This window comes from Camelus dromedarius, chromosome 11 (assembly GCF_036321535.1).
Source record: "Camelus dromedarius isolate mCamDro1 chromosome 11, mCamDro1.pat, whole genome shotgun sequence".
Lineage (NCBI taxonomy): Eukaryota > Metazoa > Chordata > Mammalia > Artiodactyla > Camelidae > Camelus > Camelus dromedarius.
In genome coordinates, this window is record NC_087446.1 from 53,842,678 (window position 1) to 53,849,130 (window position 6,453).

Consider the following 6,453-nt stretch of genomic DNA (forward strand, 5'->3'; position numbering starts at 1 on the left):
TGTAACAAGGACTCTACTAGGAATCAGAAAAATAAAAATAACATTATCTCTGCTTTCCAGTAACTACGTGTCGGGGGAAAAAATACAAAATCAAAGTGCTATGACTCCATCAAATAAACGTTAATTTAGAACTTGGCATTGTGCTAACACAGGGCTTTCATACTTTCTTGTAATCCAAATCCACAGTGAGAAATAGATTTTACATTACAACCACTAGTATAGAACTCTACTTATCCTTACTACATGTAATGAACTGTGAACTATTTTTTTTCTATTCTCCTGCCACCACCCTCACCATATTAGTTATCCCTACCGCACTGAATTTATTACTCAATAATGATTGGCTGCCCACCATTTGAAAAAATATTGGTTAATGCATGCAAGAAGCAGGTAGTTTAAAGGAAAGATCACAGGTTTTATACCTGGAAAACATTACTCCATTTAAACAAACACTGTGGAGGACTTTTGTGTGCAGGCATACCACTGAACCAGCTGCATCATCGCTTTTTAATCCTTCTGTACTTCACTTCCTCCAACTATAAAACAGAAATAATAATACCATCCCTATCTCACTGGTTTATTCCCAGATCAAGCAGGAGAGTGTGTGGAACACTATCAAAGTTGACACTTTGTAAACTGTAATACAAATTTTTGTTAATATTATTAGGAACAAGATGAAGAAATATTAACTATACATATATTATCCTGTTTAATCCTTCCCACAACCCTTCAAGGTCAGGCGCACTCCTTGATTGCATTAGCCTGTGCCTCCTTTCATACCTGTAATACAATTAAACACATACAAGGACAGAATATGTGTGAAGTGCTTTAGAAGCACAGATGAGGAAGCAATTAATCCTATCAAAGGAGTGGGAGCATTAGAAAAGCATACAGAGACTTGCTATCTGAGCTGGAACTTGAAGTGTGAATAGGAATTTACCAGCTAGAAGGGGGCAGCACACTCCTGTCAATGGGAAGATCATGTGACCTCTCAGGAATGAGTCACATGTATATATAATAAACACATAAGCAAAGGATTTATGAAGGTTTAGGGCTGTGAAGGAACATTTACCTCAACATTGCAGGTAATGTTGGGGGTTCAGTGGGTGTGATGCCTCTTGCTTGGGCAGTTTAGGCCTGAGGAGGGGAAGAAGAAGAGAGCAAAGAATGTCCACACTAGGAAGGGATGAGACTATCTTGTAATTGACACAATGACGAGTCAGTGGGGCTTGGACTGACTTCGACCAGGTTTGCATTTTACGTAAGGAGTATGTTCAGACGGCATTGAGGATTCTCTGGGGAGGGAAAAATCTGAAGGGAGAAAGACTCTTGCTTTATTGTTAGGGAGAGGACTTGATCTGAATTAGTCCACTGACAGTGGGGATGGAAAGGAGGGGACAGGTGGGAAAGATATTCATGAAATGAAATGGTTTTATTAAATGGTTGGACCTAGGGGTTGAGAGGGAGAAGAGGGTGTAAAATGACCCAGCTTTCTCTCTCTGCCTTTCACCCTTTATCCAGTTATTGAGCACAACTCTTAAGTATCTCTTGTATGTGCCCACTTTTCTCCTTCCTACTGTCACCACCCTAGTCCAGTTCAGTATTCTAAGCCATCAGGGAATCTGTTTGCCCCTCACTTGCATTCTTTACACCCTGAATGATCTTTAAAAAATGCAATTATAATCAGGCCTCTATTTAAAACCATGAACGACTGTAACCTCCTCCCCAATAAAGACCAAAATCTTTACCAAGTCTCCCCTAACCTGGCCCTGGCTTGCCCTTAGAGCTGCACTTGCTGACCCTCTGGCATTTGCAGTTCCTCTTCCCCATTCCCACAGCCTCTTTACCTGGCTGAATTCTACTCACCCTTCTGGGCAGCTGAAATGTTTTCTGCCTTGCTCAGGGAGATCTCTGAGGCAGTGAGCCATGCCTTTGCTATAAGCTTCCCCAGCACCCCCTTCCTCCCCTGTCACATGTGTCAGCTCCTTTGTTTCATCTTCCTCCTCATTCTTCCAATTACCAGCAATATGGCCTTTCACAAGTCATCTGTGCCTTTGCTCACTTGTCTATAACTGGAAATCATGATACCTATTTCATAGAGCTATTGAGAGGAGTAAATGAGATAGCCACATAAAGATCTGGCACAGTTCCTGGCACACAGTAAATGCTCAGTAAATATTCTTGATTTTCCCTACTAGACTTTCAGCTTCCAGAGAACTGAGATGGTACTCCTCTCATTTACTGCTATAATCTCTTGCTTTTGCAGCTCCAATAAATGGCCATTGAAATGAGCGGAGTTGGGTTCAATAGGATGGTGGAAACATTCCACCCAAACACCCAATCTCTGTGTCCCAAATGGTGGTTAAGGGTTGGAGACTTGTACCTCCCTTCACCCCCTATACCACCACACCCCTCCCATTCCACTCAACCCCCTTCTCTGTGGCGCCTGCCCGGTGAGAAGAAAGCACAGGAAAGGTAAGGCTGTGTGTTTGTATGTGTGTATGTGTGTAGGGGATGGTGGGGTTCTTAAACCCCTTTCTTCCCAAACTAGTTCACTGGGTAGGGAGGCATCCTGGGGCTCCACCTGTAAAGCTAAAAACATGAGAGCTGGTGCCAGAAAGCATGGATTCGATTCCCGGCTCTGCCACTTACTAGAGGCGAGATCTCGGCCTGGTTATTTAATCTCCCACGTTGGGAGAGCCCCACGCTCCGAGTGGTTCTGAGGTGCCAGCGAGGTAATGGCTGTAAAAGGGCCTCTGTCTGCTGGAACGCGCCGTCGGAGGACACGTTAGCACCGTTGCGCGCCGCCCTCGCAGCCGCACGAGGCAGAGCCCTCGCCAGACCCGCTCCCCCAGCCGCCGGCGCCGCGGCTTCGCGCCGGGAGCGGCTAATGGGATTTATGCTAATCGGAGGATGCGGGTGACCGGCCGAGCGCGCCGCCCCGCCGCTCCCGCGCCCCACCCCTCGCCGGGCGGGCTGCCTGCCCAGAAGTCGCGACCGAGGAACCGGCTCCGTCCGTCCCTGGGCAGTGGGGGGCCTGCAAGGGCGGGGGAAGTTCGGGTCCCCTGGCTGCGGTCCGTCTGGTCGCCGCCCAGTGTTTGTCTTCATCGTCTCCCTCTCCCCTCTGTTTTCTGTCTCCCAGTTCCTTCTCATTTGATCTCCATCTCTGGAGGTCTTATTCCTACCTCCACTCGAGAATTACCGTTCCTTCTGTCAGTTACACCAAAGGGTCTGGAGTACTTCTGCGTCTAAGTACTGGCAGGCTAAGTGGGGTGGGGTGGGGTACAAACGGTGCCGAGTGCGGAGGTGGGGATTGTGTTCTGGGGATTCGGGAGAGCAAGCCCACTTCTGGCTGGCAATCAGGTTGGAAGAGGCCTTTGAGCCAAGCTTTGAAGAATGGATAGGATCCCAACAGGGAGGAGAGTGAGAAGTGAAGTAGTCAGGAAGTGTTAAGAGAAAATGGAGAAGTCGGTTGGTCCAGTGTGTCAGAAGTACAAGGATCTTGATAGGAGGTAGTAAAGACTGAAAGGGAGCTTTGAGATCCCAGTATGAGAGACCCTGAATACCAAGCCAAATCAGTTAAGTTTAATTATCCAGGCACTACTGAGCCACTGAAGGGTTCAAAGAACAGGTGGGTACTTCTTCCTGTTCTATAAGAGAAGCAGCAAAGCATAGTGGCAAAATGCATGCACTCTGGAGTTACACTAGCCCTAGTTCAAGGTCTACTTCCATTATTTACGACCTGTGTGATGGGCAGTTTGACTTCCCTGTGCCTCCATTTCCCTCTCTATCAAAAGGGGGTGGTAATTACAGTGTAAAGTGCAGTTGGGAGGATTTAATGAGACAGTGTTTGCAAAACTCTTAGCACAGTGCCTGGCATGTGGAAAGTGCTCCATAAATATTATTATTATTTTGTGTCTCCCTGTCTTCTCTGTTTCTTTCCTCTCTTTCTTCTGATGACCTCCCTCTCATCGAAAAACAAACGAATCTTCCCAAATCCATGGTTTCCCTGCCCCATGCCTAAGAATCACCCTCTCACAATGAATAAAAGTGTTGAACTAAATCAGACTCTAATAGAACCAAGTACCCTTCAAAAATACCCAGGTGCCTAGGCTCCAAGGAATCTTGGTTGGGAGAGGGGGTGTAGTTATTCTCAGCAAGTACTGAGAACTCCTGAACTCATCTCTACCAGATTCCAGCCTCTTTAAAAGCAGAGACCACAGCTCATTCACCCTTACCTAGTCCCAACTCTAACAACATGCCTGACCTTCAGTAGGTCCTTGCCCTACACTTGTGGATCTCAAATGTTAGTCTGTGTGAAAATCCCCTCAAGAGTTATTGCTAAAACACAGATTGCTGGGCCCCACCATTAGAGTCTCCGGTCAGTAGGTCTTTGGTGGGGCCTGAGAGTTTGCATTTCTAACACATTTCCAGGTGGTACTGATGCTACTGGTGTGGGGAACACACTTTGAGAACCACTGCACTAGAATAGCTGTTGAACGGCTACATCCAAGAAGGTAAAGTAGCTGCGTCATCCCTTTCCCAAGCCCAGCTGGTCGTGAGCATCCAAAATATGGGTCCACAAGGACCTACCGTAGAGCACAGGGAACTATATTCAATTTCTTGTAATAACATATAATGGAAAAGAAAATGAAAAAAAATATGTATGTATATTTATAACTGAATTGCTTTGCTGTACACCTGAAACTAACATTATAAATCAACTACACTTCAATAAAAAACAAAATTAAACAAAACCAAACAAAATCTGGGTCCAAGTCTTAGAATCATGAAGAGTGAGACTTGGGGATTTTCTGAAAACTTCCCAGGTTTGGGATCCACCGGCCTTGTACTGCCCCCCACTCTCCCTGCCACACTCCTGTATCCCACTCCTCATCGTGACCATCTCATCTAACCCTGACCCAGCAAGGGCCACCACTTGCCTGCACTTTACTCAGAGGACACGCGGCTACTCTGGGTTCAAGGTGGCTGGAACTATAGGGAGACGGGCTGAGAAGAGGGAGAGGAAAGTAGCTGGTTCTGAAAAAAAGACCAGAGATCTATGTAAATTGCCACAAGTACCAAACTTCTACTAGCTGTTAGCCCTAAAAGGCAAGCCGAGAGTCAGTTCTTGGAGTCAGACCTGGAGTTAAGTCCGGGCTCTCTCCCTCTGTTCAACTTCTGCTGTCTCCAGTGTTTTGGGTTTTTTTAAAACATTTTTTTTTATTGAGTTATAGTCATTTTACAATGTTGTGTTGAATTCCAGTGTAGAGCACAATTTTTCAGCTATATATGAACATACATATATTCATTGTCACATTTTTTTTTGCTGTGAGCTACCACAAGATCTTGTATATATTTCCCTGTGCTATACCGTATAATCTTGTTTATCTATTCTACATTTTGAAATCCCAGTCTGTCCCTTCCCACCCTCGAGTGTTAAATGAGAATAATGTAACCTACTTCACAGGGTTGATTTGAGGATTAAAAAGGAGATTATGTACACCAGAAATTGATGCAACACTGTATACTGATTCTACTTCAATAAAAAAAATTTTTTTTAAGATTATGGATGCAAAGTTCCCTACCCCAGTCTTTGCCATTTACCCAGAACTTCCACACACATTTTGTAAGATTCTCCCAACAGTCCTGTGGAGTAAGAAAGCCATTATTCCCATAGGGAGGGGAAGGTTCAACTGCTAGTCCCCTCCCATTTTACAGATGAGAAAGCTGAGTCTCAGAGAAGTTAAATGACTTTCCCAGAGTCTGCGCAGTTTGGGTAAATAGGGAAAGGGCCGAAGCAGAGCGGGCTGCTCCTCTCCACTCACCCTCTGTTTGTTACTTTGCCATCTCCTTCCCTTGGGCATGTTTTACCTGATCTGAATGGAAGGAAGAATTGGTGTAGGGAGGGGAGCCTTCCCACCCTCCACTCAACCCTCTGCTTGCAACTTCCTCCCTACTTAGGCCCCTGTAGGACTGATACCGGCAGACCCTGTGGCAAATACGTACCCTGAATTCAAATTCTTGTGCAACCCCCTCACAAGCTGTGTGAGTTTAAACAGATCTCTTCCCCTCTCCAGGCCGTCTCTCATCTGGACATGAGGAGTTGAATCTGTAGTTCCCAACCTGTAGAGGCCTTGGAGTGATCACAGAAGATTCCACCCATGGCTCCATAAAGACTCTAAGTAACCCATCTGTGTGTAACTGATTGACTATGTATAACTGTGATTGCTGGGGGATGAATAAAATACAAATGAGTTTTAATCATGCGATCCAGAACTCAGTCATTATGTATTTTCTCAATCAACAGCTATAAAAATATAACTACTAACACGTTGGGAGGAGGGTCTTGGAAATTTTTTTGGAATGAAAAAGATTGTAAACCTCTGGTCTGAACATCCTTTGAAGACCCTTTGAGCTGCCATCCTACAAAGCTACACAGGAGAAGGGGCT

At 45.4% G+C, this 6,453-nt stretch overlaps 1 long non-coding RNA gene across 1 annotated transcript; it reads left to right on the forward strand.

The window, feature by feature from the left end:
• The first annotated feature begins 1,052 nt into the window (after positions 1 to 1,052).
• On the forward strand, positions 1,053 to 6,232 carry LOC135322479 (uncharacterized). The gene is made up of 4 exons (XR_010383058.1): positions 1,053 to 1,085; positions 2,267 to 2,475; positions 4,435 to 4,517; positions 6,081 to 6,232. It is a non-coding gene; the product is annotated as an uncharacterized LOC135322479 (long non-coding RNA).
• The last annotated feature ends 221 nt before the right edge of the window (positions 6,233 to 6,453 follow it).